The sequence below is a fragment of the Pan troglodytes genome, chromosome 6 (genome assembly GCF_028858775.2).
Source record: "Pan troglodytes isolate AG18354 chromosome 6, NHGRI_mPanTro3-v2.0_pri, whole genome shotgun sequence".
In the NCBI taxonomy this organism is placed as follows: Eukaryota; Metazoa; Chordata; class Mammalia; order Primates; family Hominidae; genus Pan; species Pan troglodytes.
In genome coordinates this window covers 49,485,338-49,507,460 of record NC_072404.2, presented here as the reverse complement: position 1 = coordinate 49,507,460, position 22,123 = coordinate 49,485,338, and the positions used below count along the sequence as shown (strand labels likewise).

At 43.3% G+C, this 22,123-nt stretch overlaps 1 pseudogene; it reads left to right on the top strand.

Annotated features, from left to right (window-relative positions):
- The window catches only part of LOC107976060 (single-stranded DNA-binding protein 3-like), a 62,338-nt pseudogene extending 41,193 nt beyond the window's left edge, over nucleotides 1-21,145 (top strand).
- Nucleotides 21,146-22,123: the final 978 nt, after the last annotated feature.

Below are 22,123 nucleotides of genomic sequence, written 5' to 3'. Positions count from 1 at the left end.
GTCTTCAGTGTCTGCTGTTCTCATCTTTATGTCCATGTGTACCCAGTGGTTGGTTCCCAGTTCTAAGTGAGAACATGTAGTATTTGGTTTTCTGTTCCTGCATTAGTTTGCTTAGGATAATGACTTCCAGCTAAATCCATGTTGCTGCGAAGTACATGATTTTGTTCTTTTTATGGCTATATAGTGTAACATGGTGTGAATGTACCATGTTTCGTTTATCCAATCCACCTTTGATGGGCTCCTGGTTGACTCCATGTCTTTGCTATTGTGAATAGTGTGGCGATAAACATACAAGTGCATGTGTCTTTTTGGTAGAATGATATATATTCCTTTGGGTATATACCCAATATTGGGATTTCTGGGTAGAATGGTAGTTCAGTTTTAAGTTGTTTGGGAAATCACCAAACGTCTTTTCACAATGGCTGAACTAATTTACATTCCCACCAGCAGTGTATAAGTGTTCCCTTTTCTGTACAACCTCACCAGCATCTGTTATTAAATATTTTTGACTAATTGCCATTCCAGCTGGTGTGGGTTAGTCTCTCGTGGTTTTGATTTGCATTTCTCTAATGATTAATGATAGGAATCTTTTTTAAAAATGTGCTTACTGGATGCATGTATGTCTTCTTTTGAGGAATATCTGTTCATGTCCTTGGCCCACTGTTTTACGGGGTTGTTTGTTTTTTTCTTGTAAATTTGTTTGTTCCTTATAGATGCTGGATATTAGTCCTTTGTCAGATGCATAGTTTGCAAAAATCTCCCATTCTGTAGGTTGTCTTTTTATTCTGCTGATAGTTTCTTTTGATGTACAGAAGCTCTTTAATTAAGTTCCATTTGTCAATTTTAGCTTTGTGTTTTGTTTTGTTTTTTGAGACAAGGTCTTTGTTTCTCAGGCTAGACTGCAGTGGTGCAAACACAACTCACTGCAGCCTCAACCTCTTGGGCTCAAGTGATCCTCCTGCCTCAGCCCCCCAAGTAGCTGGGACAACATGTGTATGCCAGCACGCCTAGCTAATTTTTGTATTTTTTGTAGAGACAGGGTTTTGCCATGTTGTCCAGGTGGTCTCAAACTCCTGAATTAGGGAGGGGTCCCTCCTCGTCAATATTTTGGAAGAGTTTCCGTAGGATTGAGAACAGCTTTGGTTCTGATTCAGCTGTGAATCCATCTGGTCCAGGCCTTATTTCGGTTAGTAGGTTTTTTATTATTGCTTCAATTTCAGAACTTGTTACTGGTCTGTTCATGATTTCAGTTTCTTCCTGGTTCAGTCTTGAAAATTTTTGTGTTTCCAGGAATTTATCTGTTTTCCTGTAGAAATTCTAATTTGTGTGTATGGAGGTGTTCATAATAGTCTCTGAGGATCTATTTTATTTCTGTTGGATCGGTTGTAATGTCATCTGTGTCATATCTGATGGTGCTTATTTAAATATTCTCACTTTTGGTTAATCCAATTAGAAGTCTATCAATCTTTTTTATTCTTTCAAGGAATCAATTTTTGTTTATCCTTTGTGTGGGTTTTGGGGTTTCAATGTCATTCAGTTCTGCTCTGATTTTAGTTAATTCTTTAACTCTGCTAGCTTTGGGGTTATTTTCTTGTTTTTTGATTCCTCCAAGTGTAATGTCAGGTTGTTAATTTCAGATCGTTCTAACTTATTGGCGTGTGCACTTAGCACTGTAAACTTTCCTCTTAACACTGCTTTTGCAATATCCCAGAGGTTTTGATATGTTGTGTCTCTGTTTTTATTTATTTTGAAGATTTTTTGTTTCTGATTTAATTTCATTGTTTACCCAAAAGTCATTCAGGAGCATGTTTTTTAACTTCCATGTAATTCTGTAGTTTTGAGATACCTCAGTATTGATATGTTTTTATTGCAGTGTAATCCACGAGTGTGCTTGGTATGATTTTATTTTATTTTTAAATTTATGGAGACTTGCTTATGGCCAAGCATGTGGTTGACCTTAGAGTATGTTCCATGTGCACATGAGAAGAAAGTATGTTCTGTGATTTTGGGATAGAGTATTCTATAGATGTCTGTTAGGCCTAATTGATCAAGAGTCAAATTTAAGTCCAGAATTTCTTTGTAGGTTTTGTCTCAGTGGTTTGTCTAATGCTGTCAGTGAGGTGTTGAAGTCCCCTATTATTATGTGGCTGTCTAAACTTTTTCATAGGTCTAGAAGTACTATTTTATGAATCTGAGTGCTCCAATGTTGAGTGTGTATGTATTTAAGATAATGAAGTCTTCCTGTTGAATTGAGCCTTTTATCATTATGTAATGCTCGTCTTTGTCTTTTTTTACTGTTGTTGATTTAAAGTCTGTTTTATCTGATATAAGAATAGCGGCTGGGCTCGGTGGCTCATGCCTGTAATCCCAGCACTTTGGGAGGCCAAGGTGGGCAGATCATGAGGTCAGGAGATTGAGACCATCCTGGATAACACGGTGAAACCCCGTCTCTACTAAAAATACAAAAATTAGCTACTTGGGAGGCTGAGGCAGGAGAATCACTTGAACCCGGAGGCAGAGCTTACAGTGAGCCGAGATCACGCCACTACACTCCAGCCTGGGCGACAGAGCAAGACTGCATCTCAAAAAAAAAGAAAGAAAGAAAGAAAGAAGAAAAGAATGGCAACCTTTACTCTTCTTTTCCATTTTATTTGCATGATGGATCCTTCTTCATTCCTTTACACTGAGCCTTTGCATGGTATTACATGTGAGATGGGTTTTGAAGACAAGCAGTGGTTGGTTTTCGTTTTTGTATTCAACTTACCACCCTGACTTCTGAGTGGAGCATTTAGACCATTTAATTTGAGATTAACACTGCTATATGAGATTTTGGTCCTGTTGCGATATTGTTAGCTGGTTGCTCTGTGTTCTCCTTTGTGTAATTGCTGTGTAGGATCTGTGGGCTATGGACTTAAATCTGGTTTTGTGATAGCAGCTATTGTTTCCTTCATTTTTGTGTTTGTAACTCCCTTAAGAATTTTTTTTTTATTTGAGACAGAGCCTTGCTCTGTCACCCAGGCTGGAGTGCAGTGGCACGATCTCGGCTCACCGCAACCTCAGCCTCCTTGGTCCTGAGCAGCTGGAATTACAGGCACCAGCCACCATGCCTGGCTGATTTTTGTATTTTCGGTAGAGACAGGGTATCACGATCTTGGCCAGGCTGGTCTTGAACTCCTGACCTCCTGATCCACCCGCCTTGGCCTCCGAAAGTGCTGGGATTACAGGCGTGAGCCACTGTGCCTGGCCAAATATTATTTTTTTAAATGAATTGTTTCTCTTAGTCTGCTTTGTTAAATTTGGAATTCGTTGGACCCAGATAAATTAAAAAGTGGAAGATAAAAATACTTAAAATACGCTGGGTGCAGTGGCTCATGCCTATAATGCCAGCACTTTGGGAGGCCGAGGCAGGCAGATATCTAGGTCGGGGGTTCGAGACCAGCCTGACCAACATGGAGAAACCCCATCTGTACTAAAAATACAAAATTAGACGGGCTCTAATAGGCTTTGCCCATTTTTTAATCAGGTTGTTTTTGTTGTTATTGTTGTTGTTAAATTGCCTAAGTAACTCTTGGTGATTGTGTTTCTCTAATTTCTGCCCTCCTCTTCCTTCCTTTAATGCTTTATATTTTGTCACCAAGTGTGTAGCTTCTTAGACCTCTCTTGGGTAGTTTCAGTATTCATTTAGGAGTAACAACAAACAACAACAAAAAAAAAAAATGAAAGAAAGAAAGCAAAAGAAATGTAGTTGCTTCCAGCTGGAATCTGGTAAAATATGTATTTCACAACCAAGTCTTGTAAGAAAGTATAATGTGACTCATATAAGCTGGAAAGTTTAGGAGATTTAAAGCGTAAAGTAGTGCTCAAAGTCACGTGGGTCCACCTCTTAGCTCTTCTGGTTTCACTGTATCCTGAGACAGTCTTTTCCAGGGTGGTTTCAAGATGGCTGCCAACAGCTACTTTCTTCTTTGTCCTCCCTGTCCCTCTTTCTTCTCCTCCTCTTCCTTCTCTACTTCCTACTTTCCCCTTTTCTTCTTCAGCAAACTTTATTTTGGCATTGTGAAAGGGAAATATCTTGGGCCTCCAAAATCACTAAGCTAAGGGGAAAAAGCAGCTGGGAACGGCTTAGAGCAAACCTGCCTCCCATTCTATTCAGTTGTCCCTCTGCTCATTGAGATAGATGCATATAGTATCTGATTGCCTCCTTTGGAAAGGCTAATCAGAAACTCAGAAGAATGCAATTGTTTGTCTCTCACTTATCTGTGACCTGGAAGCCCCCTCCTGCTTCAGGTCTTCTCACCTTCACTTCGAGTTGTCCAGCCTTTCCAGACTGAACTAATGTACTTCTTACATGTATTGATTGATGTCTCATGTCTCCCTAAAATGTATAAAACCAAGCTGTGCCACAACCACCTTGGGCACATGTTGTCAGGACTTCCTGAGACTGTGTCATGGGTGCACATCCTCGACCTTGACAAAGTAAACTAACTTTCTTTCTTTTTTTTTTTTTTTTTTTGAGACAAGAGTTTTGCTCTGTTGCCCAGGCTGGAGTGCAGTGGCATGATCTCGGCTCACTGCAACCTCTGCCTCACAGGTTCAAGCAATTCTCCTGCCTCAGCCTCCCGAGTAGCTGCCATTACAGAAGCCCAGCTAATTTTTGTATTTTTAGTAGAGACAGGGTTTCACCATCTTGGCTAGGCTGGTCTTGAACACCTGACCTCGTGATCCACCCACCTCAGCCTCCCAAAGTGCTGGGATTATAGGTGTGAGCCACTGTGCCTGGCCTAAACTTTCAAAATTAACTGGGAACTCTCAGATTTTCTGGGTTTACATTTTGGTAACCAGAAGGGGTTTCTGAGTGGAGATACCCCTGACCTTTGACAAGCTTTAAATCAAAGTTAGCATGAGCTAACTTTATGGGTCAAACCAATAGGATAATTTGCTGAGGTCTGAGAGCACCCCCTCCAGAGAATCCCTGATCTCCCAAAATTTGGTCGAGATCTAACAACTCCTTTTTTTTTTTTTTTTTTTTTTTGAGTTTTACTTGCTTCCAACACAAGGAAGGCAAGTTTTTCCTGCTTCCGTGATGATGGAAGCGAACCAGTTCAATTCCAGCAGGAAAGATGAGTTTTTTTTCCCCTGCTTCTAGGATAGTAGACAGCAGTCTTTATTTAGCCTGAGACCCATCCCTAGGTAAGTAACTGAATTGGGGTTTGTCGTGGCTAAAGATTAACAACCAGCTGGTGTTAATTTGCTTACACTTCAGCCTGAGACCCATTCCTAGGTAAGTAACTGAATTGGGGTTTGTCTTGGCTAAAGATTAACAACCAGCTGGTGTTAATTTCTGCTTACACTTAACAGCACTCACATTAGAAACAACTTTTGGTGCCGCAAAAGAAATAGCACTCGAACAGAAATTTTCTCAGCAAGGCAAATTTACTTCTGCAGAAGGGTGTAGCTTGCACCAGTCATGATCACAAGAGCACACCGAGTGGGATAGGGTGTAGGGGTTCAGTTAGGATGGTGGGAAAAATTGTAAAATAAACACAAACCTTCTTGGAAAGCTGGAAGGTTTTTGCAAAAGCCTCATGATAGAGTTATGGCTGACGGCAGCCTAATCCTCCTTGAGCTATAGCAAGGGTAATTAACATAGGAATGTAGAGGAGTCTGTCTAAATAGCTTGTTGACTCATGTGGTCCTAAGACTAACCTTTGACCATCTGCAGGTGCATGATTGCTCTCTACATGGTAATTAACTTCTAGTGGTGTTTACTTGAGAATTTTGTCATTTAATGTGTGCCATATAAATGACAGAGGGCCAGTGAGTGGGGGCCATGGTTGCAAGTCTTTACAACACTCTCTTGGGAGTCTGTAAATCGCCTGAACTCTCAGAATATCTGTATCAGGGTATTTATTCATCTGTTGTTGGGTCAGGGTCTGCAGGATGGACCCCTGCAGCTGGTGCCCTGTGTGAGGATCACTACAAAGGAAGCACGAAGGACCCCCTGAAAATGAAGGTAAAAAAGGACTGCACGGTTACTGAGTAATCAGTAAGTCATTGGTGCCCACTCGGGATTTCCAAGTTCAGCTGGGAACAGGCTCACACCTGTAATCCCAGCACTTTGGGATGCCAAGGTGGGCAGATCACCTGAGGTCAGGAGTTTAAGGCCAGTTTGGCCAACATCGTGAAACCCCATCTCTACTAAAAATATGAAAATTAGCTGGGTGTGGTGGCACGCACCTGTAATCCCAGCTACTTGGGAGGCTGAGGCAGGAGAATTGCTTGATCTCCTGAGGCTGAGGTTGCAGTGAGCCGAGATTGCGCCACTACACTCCAACCTGGGCGACAGAGTGAGACTCCATCTCAAAAAAATAATTAAAAAAAAAAAATTTAAAAAAGGAAGGAAATTGGCCGGGCGCGGTGGCTCACGCCAGTAATCCCAGCACTTTGGAAGGCTGAGGCGGGTGGATCACAAGGTCAGGAGATTGAGACGGTCCTGGCTAACACGGTGAAACCCTGTCTCTACTAAAAATACAAAAAATTAGCCAGGCGTGGTTGCAGGCGCCTGTAGTCCCAGCTACTGGGGAGGCTGAGGCAGGAGAATGGCCTGAACCCGGGAAGCGGAGCTTGCAGTGAGCTGAGATCGCGCCACTACACTCCAGCCTGGGCGACAGAGCGAGACTCCATCTCAAAAAAAAAAAAAAAAAAAAGGAAGGAAATTCTGACACATGCTACAAGGATGAACTTTAAGGGTATTCTGCTAAGTGAAATAAATCAATCACAAAATGACAAATATGGTATGATTCTACTTATATGAGTTACCTACGGTAGCCAAATTCCCAGAGGCAAAAAGTAGAAAAGCGGTTGCCAGGGGGTTGGAGGAGGGGAGAATGGGGAATTAGTGTTTAGTAGATACAGAGTTTCCGTTTTGCAAGAAAAAAGAATTCTGAGAGTGGATGGTGGTGATGGTGATGTTAATGAACCTAATGCTACTGAGCTGTAAATTTAAAAATGTTTAAGATGGTAGATTTGTGTTACGTGTATTTTACCGTAAGTGTAGGAAAAAGAGTTATGTGGACAAAAACACTTGCCTGTAAGACAGACTTACATAGCTTGGCTGGAGAACAGCTAGAGTAAACAAATACATCATCAAAAGTAAATGAAAAATGTATAAATCCTGAGGGGAAATTTTTTTTTAACTCTAAGACTTATGCAAATTTCTGCAAATAAATAAACAAAACTCTAAGACATATTTACGTAGAAACCTTAGGAGAAAATCAGGCCAGGCGTGGTGGCTCATTTTTGTAATCCCAGCACTTTGGGAGGACAAGGCAGGCAGATCATTTGAGCTCAGGAGCTCAAGACCAGCCTAGGCAACATAATGAGACCCTGTCTCAAAAAAAAAAAAAGAAAGAAAGAGAGAGAGAGAAAGAGACAAAGAAAGAAAGAGAAAGAGAAAGGAAGGAAGGAAAAAGAAAGAAGAAAGAAAGAAAAGAAAAGAAAAAAGAAATTCTCCAATGTCTCCAACATAAAGCCAGCTTTGGGATCTACTACCCTGTGTTGGTGCTTCTTAAACTGGAGAACGCACATCCCCCAAAAATATGTCCAGAGAACCCACCCCACTCCCTGTGCCCTGGGATCTGCTGACCTCATTTTAAGAAATATTGCACCTAATGTCAAAATAACACAATCACCCTGCATTTGTGATTTTTACTTTGGTTGAATTATTTTGTTATAAAGGTATGTTATATAGTTAGTAATACTACATAGCCAAAAGCTTTATAGATTATCTTTAATTTCTTGAGGTAGTGTTTTCCCAACCTGAACACTCTTAGCTGCCCAAGAATATCAATAGAGAAACCAGTTTGAGAAGTATTGTACTACACAGAAGTTGTCTAAAGACCCTGAGATTTAATAATCTAGCAACAGAAGTTTCTGGTTTGAGCTCAATTGACTCCTAAAGAAAGTTGGGGCCTGGGCATGGTGGCTCACACCTGTAATCCCAGCACTTTAGGAGGGTGAGGCAGGCAGATCACTTGAAGTCAGGAGTTTCAGACCAGCCTGGGCAACATGGTGAAACCCCATCTCTACCAAAAATACAAACATAAGCTGGGTGTGGTAGCACATGCTTGTGATCCCAGCTACTCAGGAAACTGAGGTGGGAGGATCACTTGAGCCCAGGAGGCAGAGGTCGCAGTGAGCTGAGATCTCGCCACTGCACTCCAGCTTGGGTAACACAGTGAGACTCCCATCTAAAAAAAAAAAAAAGAAAGAAAAGAAAAGAAAAAGAAAATTGATAGGAAAATAATGAGGGCTGGGGTAGGAGTGCAGGAGGCAGGGGCAGGGATCAGGGAAGGGCACAGGTGGCCAGTTGGTCATGGAGGCAGGATCTGTGGCTTTTAAGGGCCCTTTCTCTAGGGCCTTGCACAGGGCCTGGCACACAGGCAGTCAATAGATACCGTTGAATGAATGAGGGAAGAGGGAGGAGGAGGAGGACAGATATTGTGTTTTGTCATAACCAGAAACTCTGCCTGGATTTGTGTCTAAACTAGACAAAGCTGTGACTTTTCACACAGCTTGGTGTGAGTTCGGTTGACTCCTAAAGAAAGTTTGGGGGCCGGGCGTGGTGGCTCACGCCTGTAATCTCAGCACTTTGGGAGGCTGAGGCAGGTGGATCACGAGGTCAGGAGACCAAGACCATCCTGGCCAACATGGTGAAACCCCGTCTCTACTAAAATACAAAAAATTAGCCGGGCGTGGTGGCAAGGTGCCTGCAGTCCCAGCTACTTGGGAGGCTGACGCAGGGGAATTGCTTGAACCCGGGAGGCAGAGATTGCAGTGAGCCAAGATTGCGCCACTGCACTTCAGCCTGGCGACAGAGCGAGACTCCGTCTAAAAAAAAAAAAAAAAAAAAAGGGCCAGGCGCAGTGGCTCATGCCTGTAATCCCAGCACTTTGGGTGGCCCAGGCGGGCGGATCATCTGAGATCGGGAGTTCGAGACCAGCCTGACCAACATGGAGAAACTCTGTCTCTACTAAAAATACAAAATTAGCCGGGCGTGGTGGTGCATGCCTCGAATCCCAACTACTTGGGAGGCTGAGGCAGGAGAATCGCTTGAACTGGGGAGGTAGAGGTTGCAGTGAGCCAAGATTGACACATTGCACTCCAGCCTGTGTAACAAGAGCGGAACTCCATCTCAAAAAAATAAAACAAAAAAAAAGAAAGTTGGGGGCCAGGAGTGGCCACTCACTCCTGTAATCTCAGCACTTTGGAAGGCCAGGGCAGGTGGGAACTTGGTTTCTGCTCTAACTGGTTTGGGGATGTGAATGAAGGGTAGGCAGAGATCTGACTTCAAGGCTTCAGGGAGCATGTGAGATAATTACAAAGTTAAGCAAGGGAAATTAAATTGCTGGCCAAAAATCACAATCCTTTTGCTCCTAAAGTATAGAAATGCCCTGGTTTGCTAGAGAATTGACTTTTTTGAAACCTCTTATTTATTTATTTATTTCTTAGACAGGGTCTTGCTCTGTCACCTAGGCTGGAGTGCAGTGGTTCCATCACAGCATGCTGCAGCCTCCACCTCCGGAGCTCAAGTAATCCTCTCACCTCAGCCTCCCAAGTATCTGGGACTATAGACATGTGCCACCGTGCCTGGCTAATTTTTTTTTTTTTTTTTTTTTGACATGGAGTCTCACTCTGTCGCTCAGGCTGGAATGCAGTGGCGCAATCTCGGCTCACTGAACCTCTGCCTCCCGGGTTCAAATGATTCTCCTGCCTCAGCCTCCTTAGTAGCTCGGATTACAGGCATGTGCCACCACGCCCGGCTAATTTTTGTATTTTTAGAAGAGATGGGGTTTCACCATGTTGCTCAGGCTGCTCTCGAACTCCTGACCTCGTGATCCATCTGCCTTGGCCTCCCAAAATGCTGAGATTTCAGGCATGAGCCACCGCGCCTGGAGCCTGGCTAATATTTTTTATTTTTTGTAGAGACAGCATCTCACTGTTGTCACCCAGGCTGGTTTCGAACTCCTGGCCTCAAGCAGTCTCCCTATCCTGGCCTCCCAAAGTGTTGGGATTACAGGCACGATTCACTGTGCCTGGCCCAGCTTCTTTTTAGTATTAAAAAAAATGTTGTGTCAGCCAGGATAGAATGGCCTATGCCACAGTAACAACCAACCCCCAAATTGCAGCAATCACATTTATTTCTTACTTTTGCTACATGTCCAAGGTGGGGCTGCAGGGCCTCTTTGCTGCTGCCACCACTCAGGGCCCAGGCTGCCAGTAGTGTCCTCTCAGCAGTGGCTTCCTTGATCATCAGGACATTGGGAAGGTGAACATGGTGAATTACGCACTGCTTTCTACCCAGAAGGGTCACATGTCATTCCTGCTCAAATTTCATTGACCAAAAAGAGCTACATAACCCAAATCCTACCAGGTGCCCCAAAGGTAGAGAGCTGCAAATATTTAGTGAACAGCATTTAATGACTACTACGTATTTTCCTTATGGAAAACAAACATACAGAACTAGAATTGCACAAATGAAGACTGAAGGTCTGGATTGGTTCTTCAACTCTATTAGGTTGGTGCAAAAGTAACTGCAGGTTTGCCATTTTAGTGGCAAAAAGTGCAATAACTTTTGCACCAACCTAATACATATGCAAGAAGTTGTATCACAAATTATAATTGGGGCTATAGCTATAGATTCACTGTTTGAAAGCCAATGTGAATCAAGGATTATTAGACAATGGGAGACTTCTACATTTCCCCCATACTGTTCTACAGCTTTGACTCAGAAATGCATTTTAGAATGTAAAAGATTTTTTCTTTTTTAAAACTCATTGCTTACTGCTTCTTAATTTAGTAAAAGTCTACAAAGATATCTTTGTTTTCTTTTTTTTTTTGAGACGGAGTTTCGCTCTTGTTGTCCAGGCTGGAGTGCAATGGCGTGACCTTGGCTCACCGCAACCTCCACCTCCTGGGTTCAAGCGATTCTCCTGCCTCAGCCTCCCGAGTACCTGGGATTACAGGCATGTGCCACCAAGCTTGGCTAATTTTGTATTTTTAGTAGAGACGGGGTTTCTCCATGTTGGTCAGGCTGCTCTTGAACTCCTGACCTCAAGTGATCTGCCTGCCTCAGCCTCCCAAAGTGCTGGGATTACAGGTGTGAGCCACCACACCTGGCCTACAAAGATATCTTGATTGCTCTTCCAATTCAACTTTCCATTTGCAAAAGCCTCTAATATTTCAAAATTCTGAGTTTCTTCTGACAAAATTGGGGTAATCTGAAACAGGTAATGAGCAAATCACAGAAAAATAGAGCTGGAAAGGAATACAGGGATTATCTCATCCAGCCATCTAAGAGAACAGAAAAGATAAAAATAATAAATAAATAAATAAATAGCTCTGGGATGTAGTCTTTCTGGCTAAACAGCTTCCCCATGAGGAAGTTGCAGCACTTAAACTTTTGACTCCTGTAGGGCACAGCAGTGCATGCCTGTAGTCCCAGCTACTCCTGAGGTGGGAAGATCACTTGAGCCCAAGAAGTCCTGGACTATAGTACACGATGCCAATCGGGTGTCTGCACTAAGTTCAGCATCAGTATGGTGACCTCCTGGGAGTGGGGGACCACCAGGTTGCCTAAGGATGGGTGAACCAGTCCAGGCAGAAACTGAACAGGTCAAAACTCCTGTGCTGATCAGTAGTGGGATTGTGACTGTGAATAGGCATTGCACTCCAGCCTGGATGACATAGTGAGATCCTATCTCTAAGAATAGAGAGAGAGAGAGGGAACTAAACTTATCACTCCAAGCCAAATTCCCTTTCCTCACAGGCCTCTCATTAATGTTGGAAAATGCCTGGTCCTCTGTACAACTTTCTGTTTCCTACAGTTGCCTGGCCTCCATTTGTTTTTGTCACGTCATATTCCTCAACTGTTCTAATTGGAGTGGAGCTGTGGTCATCTATTGTTATAGTAGTAATACTGAACATTGCCATCATTTTTATTAAGTGATTCTTACTTGCCACAGCAGTATTGTATTTTCCCCATGCAAATATCATGTGTGATAGGTTCAACTGTGACCCCCTAAAAAATCTGTTCAAGTCCTAACCCTTAGTGCCTATGAATGTAACCTTATTTGGAAATAAGGTTTCTGCAGATGTAATTACGTTAAGATGAGGACACACTGGATTAGGGTGTGCTCTAAGGTGACTGTCCTTACAATAGGCGAGGACTTGAGTGACGCATGTACAAGCCAAGAAACACCAAGGGTGGCCAGCAGCCACCAGAAGCTGGAAAAGGTGAGGAAAGATGCTTCCCGAGAGCCTTCAAGGAGTATGGCCCTGCTGATGCCTTGATTTTGGACTTCTGGCCTCCGAAACTGCCAGAGAATAAATTTCTGTTGTTTTAAGCCACTGAATTTGTGGAACTTGTTAAGGCAGCCCAAGGAAACCAACACACTCCATGAGATGGTTATTAATTCTCATTTTACAGATGAAGAAACTGAGGTTTATAGAGATTAAAGATTTGCTTGAAGACTTAACAGCCATGAGAACTAAATCAACGTGTAGGTTTTGTTTGAATCCTATAAAAAGGCCATTTTTGAGATAATCAATGAAATTTGAATATGGTTTGGGTAGTGGATGTTATTTATTTATTATAAATCTTATTGTTTTAGATGTTACCAATTATATTTGTTGGTGCAATGTGCAGTGTTATTACATCGTTGTGCAATAACGGCATAGTGATCATATTTTAAAAGGGTTTGGCCAGGTGCAGTGGCTCATGCCTGTAATTCCAGCACTTTGGGAGGCTGAAGGGGGAGGATTGCTTGAGCCCAGGAGTTTCAGATCAACCTGAGCAACATCGTGAGATGTTGATCTAAAAAAATAACCAATACATTTTTTTAAAAGAAGGAAAAAAAAATAAGTAGAAAGAAATATAAAAGGTTTTTACCAGCAAAATATGCATACTGAAGTATTTGTGGGTAAAATTTCATGACGTCTGGAGCTTGCTTTAAAATGCTCATCCTGGCCAGACACGGTGGCTCACGCCTGTAGTCCAGCACTGTGGGAGGCTGAGATGGGTGGGTCATTTGAGGCTAGGAGTTTGAGACCAGCCTGGTCAACATGGTGAAACCTCCATCTCTACTAAAAATCTAAAATAAATAAATAAATAAATAAGTAAATAAATCAGCCAGGGGCTGTGGCACACACCTGTAGTCCCAGCTACTTGGGAGGCTGAGGTACAAGAATCGCTTGAACCTGGGAGGTGGAAGTTGCAGTGAGCTGAGATGGCACCACTGCACTCCAGCCTGGGTGACAGCAAGACTGTCTAAACAAACAAACAAAATAAAATGCTCATCCCCACCACTCCCCGAAAAGTACTGGAGGGAGTGGATAGATGAAACAAAATGGACACGTTGTCATTAATTGTTGAAGATGGATGATGTGTGTGTGTGTATATAGGGGTTTGTTATAGCATATATTGTACTACTCTTTCTGTTTATGTAACAAAAAATAACCTTTCTTTCTGAGAGAATTCAGTCCTATTGTCCTAGGGCATATTCTGTAATGAATTAACTCCACTCTTATGCATCTTGCAGGGAACTGCAGCATGGGATGCAGCATTCTTGGAAGAACTGAGAAGAGTACTCACTCAAATTACCTTCTGTGTGGTTTCTATGGTTTCTCCACACTGGTTGAGAAAGTTCTGAAAACCGCAATCCAGAGGGAAAGTCCAGCTCGAACGGGAAGGCAGTCGGGCTCAGGAACATGGAGCAACCACCTGCCCTTCTGCTGCCCTGGACAATAGGTATTGCACTGTTGGAACTTGGTGGCATTTGCCCAAGGTCAAAATAGGGCATGAGGGAAGATGAAGGGATGGAAGTGAGCCAGCTGTGGGCATTCTCCTAGACACTTCTCATGCTCCTCTGCTTCTCTTTAGCCCCTAGAGAACTAAGCCTCACCTAGCCCCCCACCCTTCTCCCATGTCCCTAAAGCAGTGCACATCCCTTTCGAGATTTTCTGACAGTGACTAGGAAATTCAAGGGCAGGTTTTGTAGTGGAAAGTGCTGGCTAGGGTTGTGCAGCCCTTAGGGGCCTGGTTTCCTAATCTGACCCCATGGCTCTTTGGCTGTGTGATCTGGGGCAGCTACCTAACCTCTCTCAGCTTCAACTGCCTCTCCTGTGAAACAAAGATGGTATTGCCCAACAGGCTGTGGGGAAGACTGAATGAAGCATTATTATATGTTATGCACCTAGTGAACTGCATGATATACAGCAGATGTTCAATAAGTAAGACACATGGCCGGGTGCGGTGGCTCACGCCTGTAATCCCAGCACTTTGGGAGGTCGAGGCAGGTGGATCACCTGAGGTCAGGAATTCGAGACCAGCCAGGCCAACATGGCGAAACCCCATCTCTACTACAAATAAAAAAATTGCCAGGCATGGTGGCGCACACCTGTAATCTCAGCTACTCAGGAGGCTGAGAATCGCCTGAATCTGGAAGGCAGAGGTTGCAGTGAGCCGAGATTGCGCCACCGCACTTCAGCCTGGGTGACAAAGCAAGACTGTCAAAAAAAAAAAAAAAAAGAGATAAGGGCAAGAAAAGGCTCCAATAACTGCCTCAGCCACGTCCACTGCCATGACCACTGATACCTCACAGGATAATTTGCACCTTGGATTTCAGATGCTGATAACTGGTTTCTGTAAGGTGAGATCTGGGCAGAGAAGATCCAGGAGAGGGCTGGTATGCTGCCCAAAAGACTCCTTCCAAAAGGGCTGATGGCAGGGCTGAAACCACCTTTGCAAAAATTATAACAGAGGAAATTATGACAGTGAAAGAGATCAAACCTAACCGACTCCATCTGGCTTCTAACCTTTAAGCTGTCCTTGTTCACTCCTGGGCATAGGCTGAACTAACCTTGGGAAGGAATTTAGTTCAGTTTTGCTCTGAAACAAAATTGATAATAGCCCTTTCCCCACAAAGACCCACTTCTTGCCTGGGGACCAGTCTATCTTTGTAGGACTCACAAATTAGCTACAAGATTAGAAATTATGGTTTAGAGGTCATGCAGCCTCTGGCTGCAAGAGTCTAAACCTCCCCAAATTGCTTCTGGGGATAACATCACCATTGTAAAGCCTAAGATCAGTGCTTGAGACATTTTGCAGACCTTGCACTGGTAGCTGACACTACCCAGAAGGGTAATCTGGCTCAACCAGTTCTGTGATCCCACCCAGGAACAGAAGACAGCAAGAAAACCTCACTATGACCCCCTAAAATCCCATCTCCAAACTGGCAAATCAGCACCCCATACTTCCTGAGACTCCACCCCTCAAATTATCTTTAAAAATTCTCCAAATGCTCAAGGAGACTGATTTGAGTAGTAATAAAACTCTGGTCTCCCGCATAGCCTGCTCTGCATGAATTACTCTTTCTCCATTGCAATTCTCCTGTCTTGATAAATTGGCTCTGTCTAGGCAGCGGGCAAGGTGAACCTGCTGGGTGGTTACAGGGCTTTGGGTAGAACTGAGAGAGGAGATGAGAAGAATGCTTGCAGGGGAGGCAAAAGGGGAATTCCTGGGGCAAATCCTGGGGGGAAAGTAAGGGAGAGGTACTCTCCAAGAGACATAGGTGAAACTTGAGTCATCTGTAAATGTGAATACCTCCAAATAAATAGAAGAAATGTAAATAGTACTTGCTACGTCCCAAGGCTTATTCTGGAAGCTTTACAAATATTAACTCCTGTAAACTTCTCAACAACCTGTGACAGAAGTGCTATTATTATCTCCATTTTGCATGTGAATAAACTGAGGCAAAGAGAGGTTAAGCAACTAGTCCAAGGTTGTCCAGCTGGTAAGGGTTGGAGCTGGGACTCAGATCAGACAAGCTTGTTCCAGCATCTCTCCACCAATTCTGGAAATCGTCACTCTGTAGCTGAGTGTTGAGAATGGTACAAAGAGTTAAGATTCCTGCATTTTGGTGGATCTTTCTTCTGAAAACTGGGTCACCCTAACAGTCCCCTGGGTTTACCTGGCCAGGATACCTTGATTCTCTGACACTTTTTTTCCTCCCTCAGGTCTAGTTCCCTGATCCCTCTTGGCTTGTGCCTTGTCTGCTCCAGATGGGGTGTCCTCTCTCTGTGCCAGTGTATCAGCCAAGGGTCCATCCAGAAAAACCCACTCAGAGTGATGTATACTAGGGAGATTTGAGAGGACCTAAACAATTTTGGAAGCTGGTTAATGCAAACTAAAAACAATTCTGGGATAGCCACAGTGGCTCACACCTGTAATCTCAGCACTTTGGTTTTTTGTTGTTGTTGTTGTTTTTGAGATGGAGTCTCGCCCTGTCACCTAGGCTGGAGTGCAGTGGCATGATCTCGGCTCACTGCAACCTCCACCTCCGGGGTTCAAGCAATTCTCCTGCCTCAGCCACCCAAGTAGCTGGAATTACAAGCATGTGCCACCACATCCAGCTAAGTTTTGTATTTTTAGTAGAGACAGGGTTTCACCTTGTTGGCCAGGCTGTTCTCAAACTCCTGACCTCAAGTGATCCACCTGCCTCAGCCTTCATCCCAGCACTTTGGAAACCTGAGGCAGGTGGATTTCTTGAACCCAGGAGTTCAAGACCAGCTTGGGCAACATGGCAAAAGCTCATCTCAACAAAAAAATTTATGAAGTTAATAATAATAATAAATAAAATGCTAAGGTCCGCGAACCATCTGAATGGACCCATCCTCTCTGCCAGGACATTCCAAAGTTAACCTGAAAACTGGTTCAGGCCATGACAGGAAGGGAGGGTTGGACATACCTCATTATACCCTCCTCTCTTTTGGATTTCAGCAAAAGCTGACAAGCATTAACATCAACACAGACCTTAAGTCTGATAAGAAAAACTTACGGGCCGGGCGCAGTGGCTCATGCCTATAATCCCAGCACTTTGGGAGGCCAAGGCGGGTGGATCACTTGAGGTCAGGAGTTCAAGACCAGCTTGGTCAACATGGCGAAACCCCGTCTCTACTAAAAATACAAAAATTAGCCAGGCGTGGTGGTGCACACCTGTAATAACAGCTACTTTGGAGGCTGAGGCAGAAGGATCACTTGAGCCCGGGAGGCAGAGGTTGCAGTGAGCCAAGATCACGCCACTGTACTCCAGCCTAGGTGACAGGGTGAGACCCTATCTCAAAAAGAAAACAAAAAAAGAAACACTTTCAGTCTATTATCCCTGAAGGCTGCTACCTGGAGCTTTCATCTGCATGATAAAACTCTGGTCTCCCCAACCCCTTATCATCATAACCCAGACATTCCTTTCTGTATATTCCAGGTCTTTAGATAATAGCTTAATAACTTAACTCTGTCAACCAACTGCCATTCAGAAAATGTTTAAATCTACCTATAACCTGGACCTCCCCCACCTGCCTCCTTCCAGTTGTCCCACCTTTCCAGACCAAACCAATGTACATCTTACATGTATTTGATGTCTTATGTCTCCCTAAAATGTATAAAACTAGGCTGTGCCCCAACCACTTTGGGCACATGTTCTCAGAGTCTCCTGAGGGCTGTGTCACGGGCCATGGTCACCCTCATTTGGGCCAGAATAAATCTCTTCAAATATTTTACAGAACTTGACTTTTTTTTGTCAACATTGAACAGTCTGTAGATGGCTGGTTCTGGGGCCTGAAGTCTGCAGGGCAGGTCCTCTGGGGGTGAGGATGAGGTTGGATATGAAGTGGAGGAAAGCAAGGATAAACTGGGACTCTTGAGCCCAAAGCTGGAGCCAGAGGACAGATTGGAGCCCACATAGGTCTTTTAGAAAGCTTCCAATTTCAAGGAAGTAGGTGTCCTATAGGGAAAGCTAGAGCCTTCCACTATGGAACCAAACATACATCTGGCCCAAGAGTCAGAGAAGCTGAAAGAGGCTCCAGCAAAATATGGAGGAGCTGTGAGCCACGGGCTGCCACCAACAAGGTGAGCCAACAGAAAAGCAACAACATGAGCATGTGCTGGGATGGTAGCTGGAGCCTGAGCCAGTCAGCTGAGCACAGAAGGGATACAGCTGCTGTTTCACCTCTGTCTTCCAAATTCCACCCAAGATGTCTCTTGTGGGCCATGCCAGCCTGGAACTATGCAGGGAAGGGGATGCTGGGAGACATTGTTCCAGCTTAGCTCAACTGCTGCAAGCCCAGGCCACACGCTTGGGATGGGACGCCCTGCTCTTGCTGGGGAATCCCCTCCATTCTTTCCCTGGAAGTCAAACTGAAGAAAACAAGCCTCCTGCCCAGGGAATTTCTTTGCTTTCATGTTTGCTTTGTTCTCTGTTTTAGTGCCACGGTGGATGTATTCCCTGCTGCCAACTTCTAGTATGGACAACACCTGGGTGGGTGCCTTTGCTTCTCTTCAGAACCACCCACACCTTTCTATCCTTGGACTCTCCTCCCCAGAGAGGGGTCATTATCCCAGTCAAACACAGTTATGATGAACAGAGAATCCCTGACAGTCACCAGGGATGTCACATAAATGACAGTGTAGTTATGTCTACCACACTGTTTATTCTTGATCTGTAGGATAAGTCTAGAACCAGTTACTTTTATTTAAATACTTTAACACTTGGTGGTGGCATAATCTAAGTCAGTGGTTGTCAAACTTTTGCCTATGGCAAAATCACCTGGAATCCTCTGATTCACATTTTGATTTTCTTTTTTTGTTTTTCTTTTATTGAGACAAGGTCTGGCTATGTTGCCTAGGTTAGAGTACAGTGGCTATTCACAAGTGCAACCATAGTGCGCTGCAGCCTCAAACTTCCGGCCTCAAGCTATCCTCCTGCCTCAGCCTCCCAAGTAGCTGGGACTGCACTGTGTACACCGCAGCATCCAGCTCCATCCCAAGTTTCTGATTCAGGTCTCTAAAGGGGCCTGAGAACTTGCAGTTCTATCAAGTTTCCAGGGGATGATGATGACATTGGTCTAGGAGCCACACTTTGAGAACCACTAGCCTTGAGGTTAAGAGGACAAACTTCCAGATCAGACTCCATGGGCTGGACTCCCAATTCACTATTCATTTGCTTCATGACCATGGGCAAGTTACTCAATATCCTCATGCCTCAGTTTCTTTAAATGTAAAATGAGGACAAAAATGGCACCTACTTTTGGGGGTTGTAGTGAGACTTAAATAAATTAATCCACATAAAGTGTGTATCCATAAAGCACTATATTCATGTTTTATCCATAAAATACTTTATCCACATTAAGTATGGATACAACATACAGTAAACACTCAACAAATGTTTGCTATTATTTTAATTCAGCATATGTTTTGTGAGTAAGTGACTATGTAGCAAGTGCATATCGAGTTCTAGATTTACAGATCTTTCACACTCATAAAGGCTGAGTCTAGAATACACAAGTCTTTGATTTAATTTCTCAGTAACTGACATTTTCTTGTCTCTTCATACCTGTCCCCCTCATATGTCTCCAATGATTATCATTGAGCTAGGAAGCACAAGCAAATGCATTAGGAAAAAAGTATTATGATAGAAATACAGCAAGTGTCAGCTCTTTTACAAAATATTATTCTAATGGAAAAACTAGCTTCATGGCAAAGTTTCAGTTTAATTTCCTAATTGTCCAGTGGGTGGCAGCACCACACGGGAATTTCGCAGAAGCGTATTGAATTCCCATTCCCAATCTTCGGCACCAGGCTGGCTCTTTTGCAATTTAAACTCCATTTCCTGGGTCTCAGATGCTTTCCTGTCTTTGTTTACTTTTTTTTGAGAGAGAGTCTTGCTCTGTCGCCCAGGCTGGAGTGCAGTGGCGCGATCTCGGCTCACTGCAACCTACACCTCCCAGGTTCAAGCGATTCTCCTGCCTCAGCCTCCCTAGTAGCTGGGATTACAGGCACCCGCCACCATGCCCGGCTAATTTTTTGTATTTTTAGTAGAGACAGGGTTTCACCATGTTGGCCAGTCTGATACCGAACTCCTGACCTCAGGTGATCCGCCTGCCTCAGCCTCCCAAAGTGTTGGGATTATAGGCGTGAGCCACTGTGCCTGGCCGAGTTAAATCTTTATACACATGTTAAATGATTTCCTTTGGATAAGTTCTTATTACTATAATTGCTGGGTTAAAAGGTATACTTGGCTGGGTGCGGTGGCTCACAGCCTGTAACCAGGAGATGGAGGTTACAGTGAGCCGAGATTGTGTCACTGCACTCCAGCCCGTGCAACAGAGCGAGACTCTCTCAAACAACAACAACAAAAGGTATACTGTACTGTACATATCTTTAAAGCTTCTGACACTATTCTCAATTATATGGACAACGCTGGATATTATAATTTTAAAACTCTCTGCAGTTCTTATAAAATAACCATTGTGTTTAAAATGTTACATTAAAATTGGTTTAAATGGTAAATTATTGTTTTTCTTTGCTTTCATGGTATATTTAACTTTCTTAGTTTATAACTCGATTTTGTTTCAAGCTCTCTTTCTATTGATTAAATGGAACAAAATAAAATTAGTTAAATGGAATTAAACTAAATAGAATTCAATTGCCAGTTTCTGTGTGCATATATCCTTCCAGAGGTATTCTATGCATTTTCCACACAATACACTTTTTTCTACTCCTTGCATTTTCATATTTGTTCTTTTTTTTAAAAAAAATCCTAGATTGACTTTAAAAAAAAAAAACTCTTCTTAACAAATGTCAACTGTTACTTAAGCCTCATAATGGTGACAATAACCCAATTTTTTAAGCAGTAAGTTATTTTCATTGCCTTCTTTTCCTTTCTTGTCATTTGTCTTTTCCTCCAGATGGAATAGTAGGAAGTCAGATCCTGAGAGTCCTGGGGACCCTGAGGAACAAGCTTGCTCACATCTGTGTTTTGTGAGCGGGAAAGGCTGAACACGAAGGCCCTGGGCCGAGCTGCAGAAGTCTCTCCTCTAAGATCTGTTGGCAGAGGTAACAGGTAAGAAATGACAGATTTCTCCTTCTTGTAAGGAAGTCCCAATCTCTCCTCCTCAACCCCAAGTTTCATTTTTCTCATTCATCTCTCCATTTCTGTTCAACAATGCTTTGCATGTAATTGACACTATACAAATGCTTGTTGAATGAACAAATTAATACACAAAAATATCAATGAATAAATGCTAACCCCAGAAATATCTGGTTATGCCTGTTTGAATAGTCCTAAAGACTTTCATCCATGTGACTGGCTTACTGTGAACCATCAATGACAATGTAGCACAAATGCTAGCAGGATACGGAGGAGTCTTTTCCTGTTAGAGCTGGAAGAGGCCCTAGAGCTTATCATATCCCAAAGTCCCAAACCAGTGAACGCTAGCAGAGTATACTTATTTACCATGCATAATCTTGTTGCTGCTGATGTTGACTTTTACTTTGGAATTAGTTACCAACATAGAAAAATTAGGAGACTTCACAAAAAGTGATTCAGGGGCTGTTTGGGGAAAAAAACTGGAAAATAGCTACAGAAAATAGCCTGGGCTGACTAGTTGCTGCCCCTCTTGCATTCTATTTTATTAGTGTATTTATTCTTCTTGATCTTCTTTCAAGAATGGCTCCCATTTTAGATGGAGTGTGTTCTATTCATTTAATGCAGCTCCCAACCACCCCCAGTGCACCTGATGCATAGACAGGACCTGTCCAGCCCTGGTAGCAGTTGCATTTGTGATGCCTAATTTAATCCTATGACACTCCACTACCCTTTTTTCAATAAGAAAACTGAGGCCCACTCAATTTGCCTCCCTAAAAATTTGTCTGATTTGGGTCTCATTCCTACATTGTCTTCCATCCACCGCCATAGTAAACACTGAAAAATACAGATGTAACAAGGTCACCCTTCTGCTTAAAATCCTTCGGTGGCTCCTTACTAGTTTGGAAGATCCCAGTCTTTTTGTCATGGCTAATGAGACCTTTCAATGCAAAGCCTACTTTACCAGCCTTAACTCTGACAACGCTAATAAGCCAGCCACACCAAACATCTTCAAGTTATTTTACTCTGCCATATCGTTTTGTGCCTCACTATCTCTGTCTATGCTGATCTCTTTGCCTGGAATGCCCATCCTTATCATTTGTCTGACAAACTCATGCACATTCAGCACTTAGCTCAGGCACCTG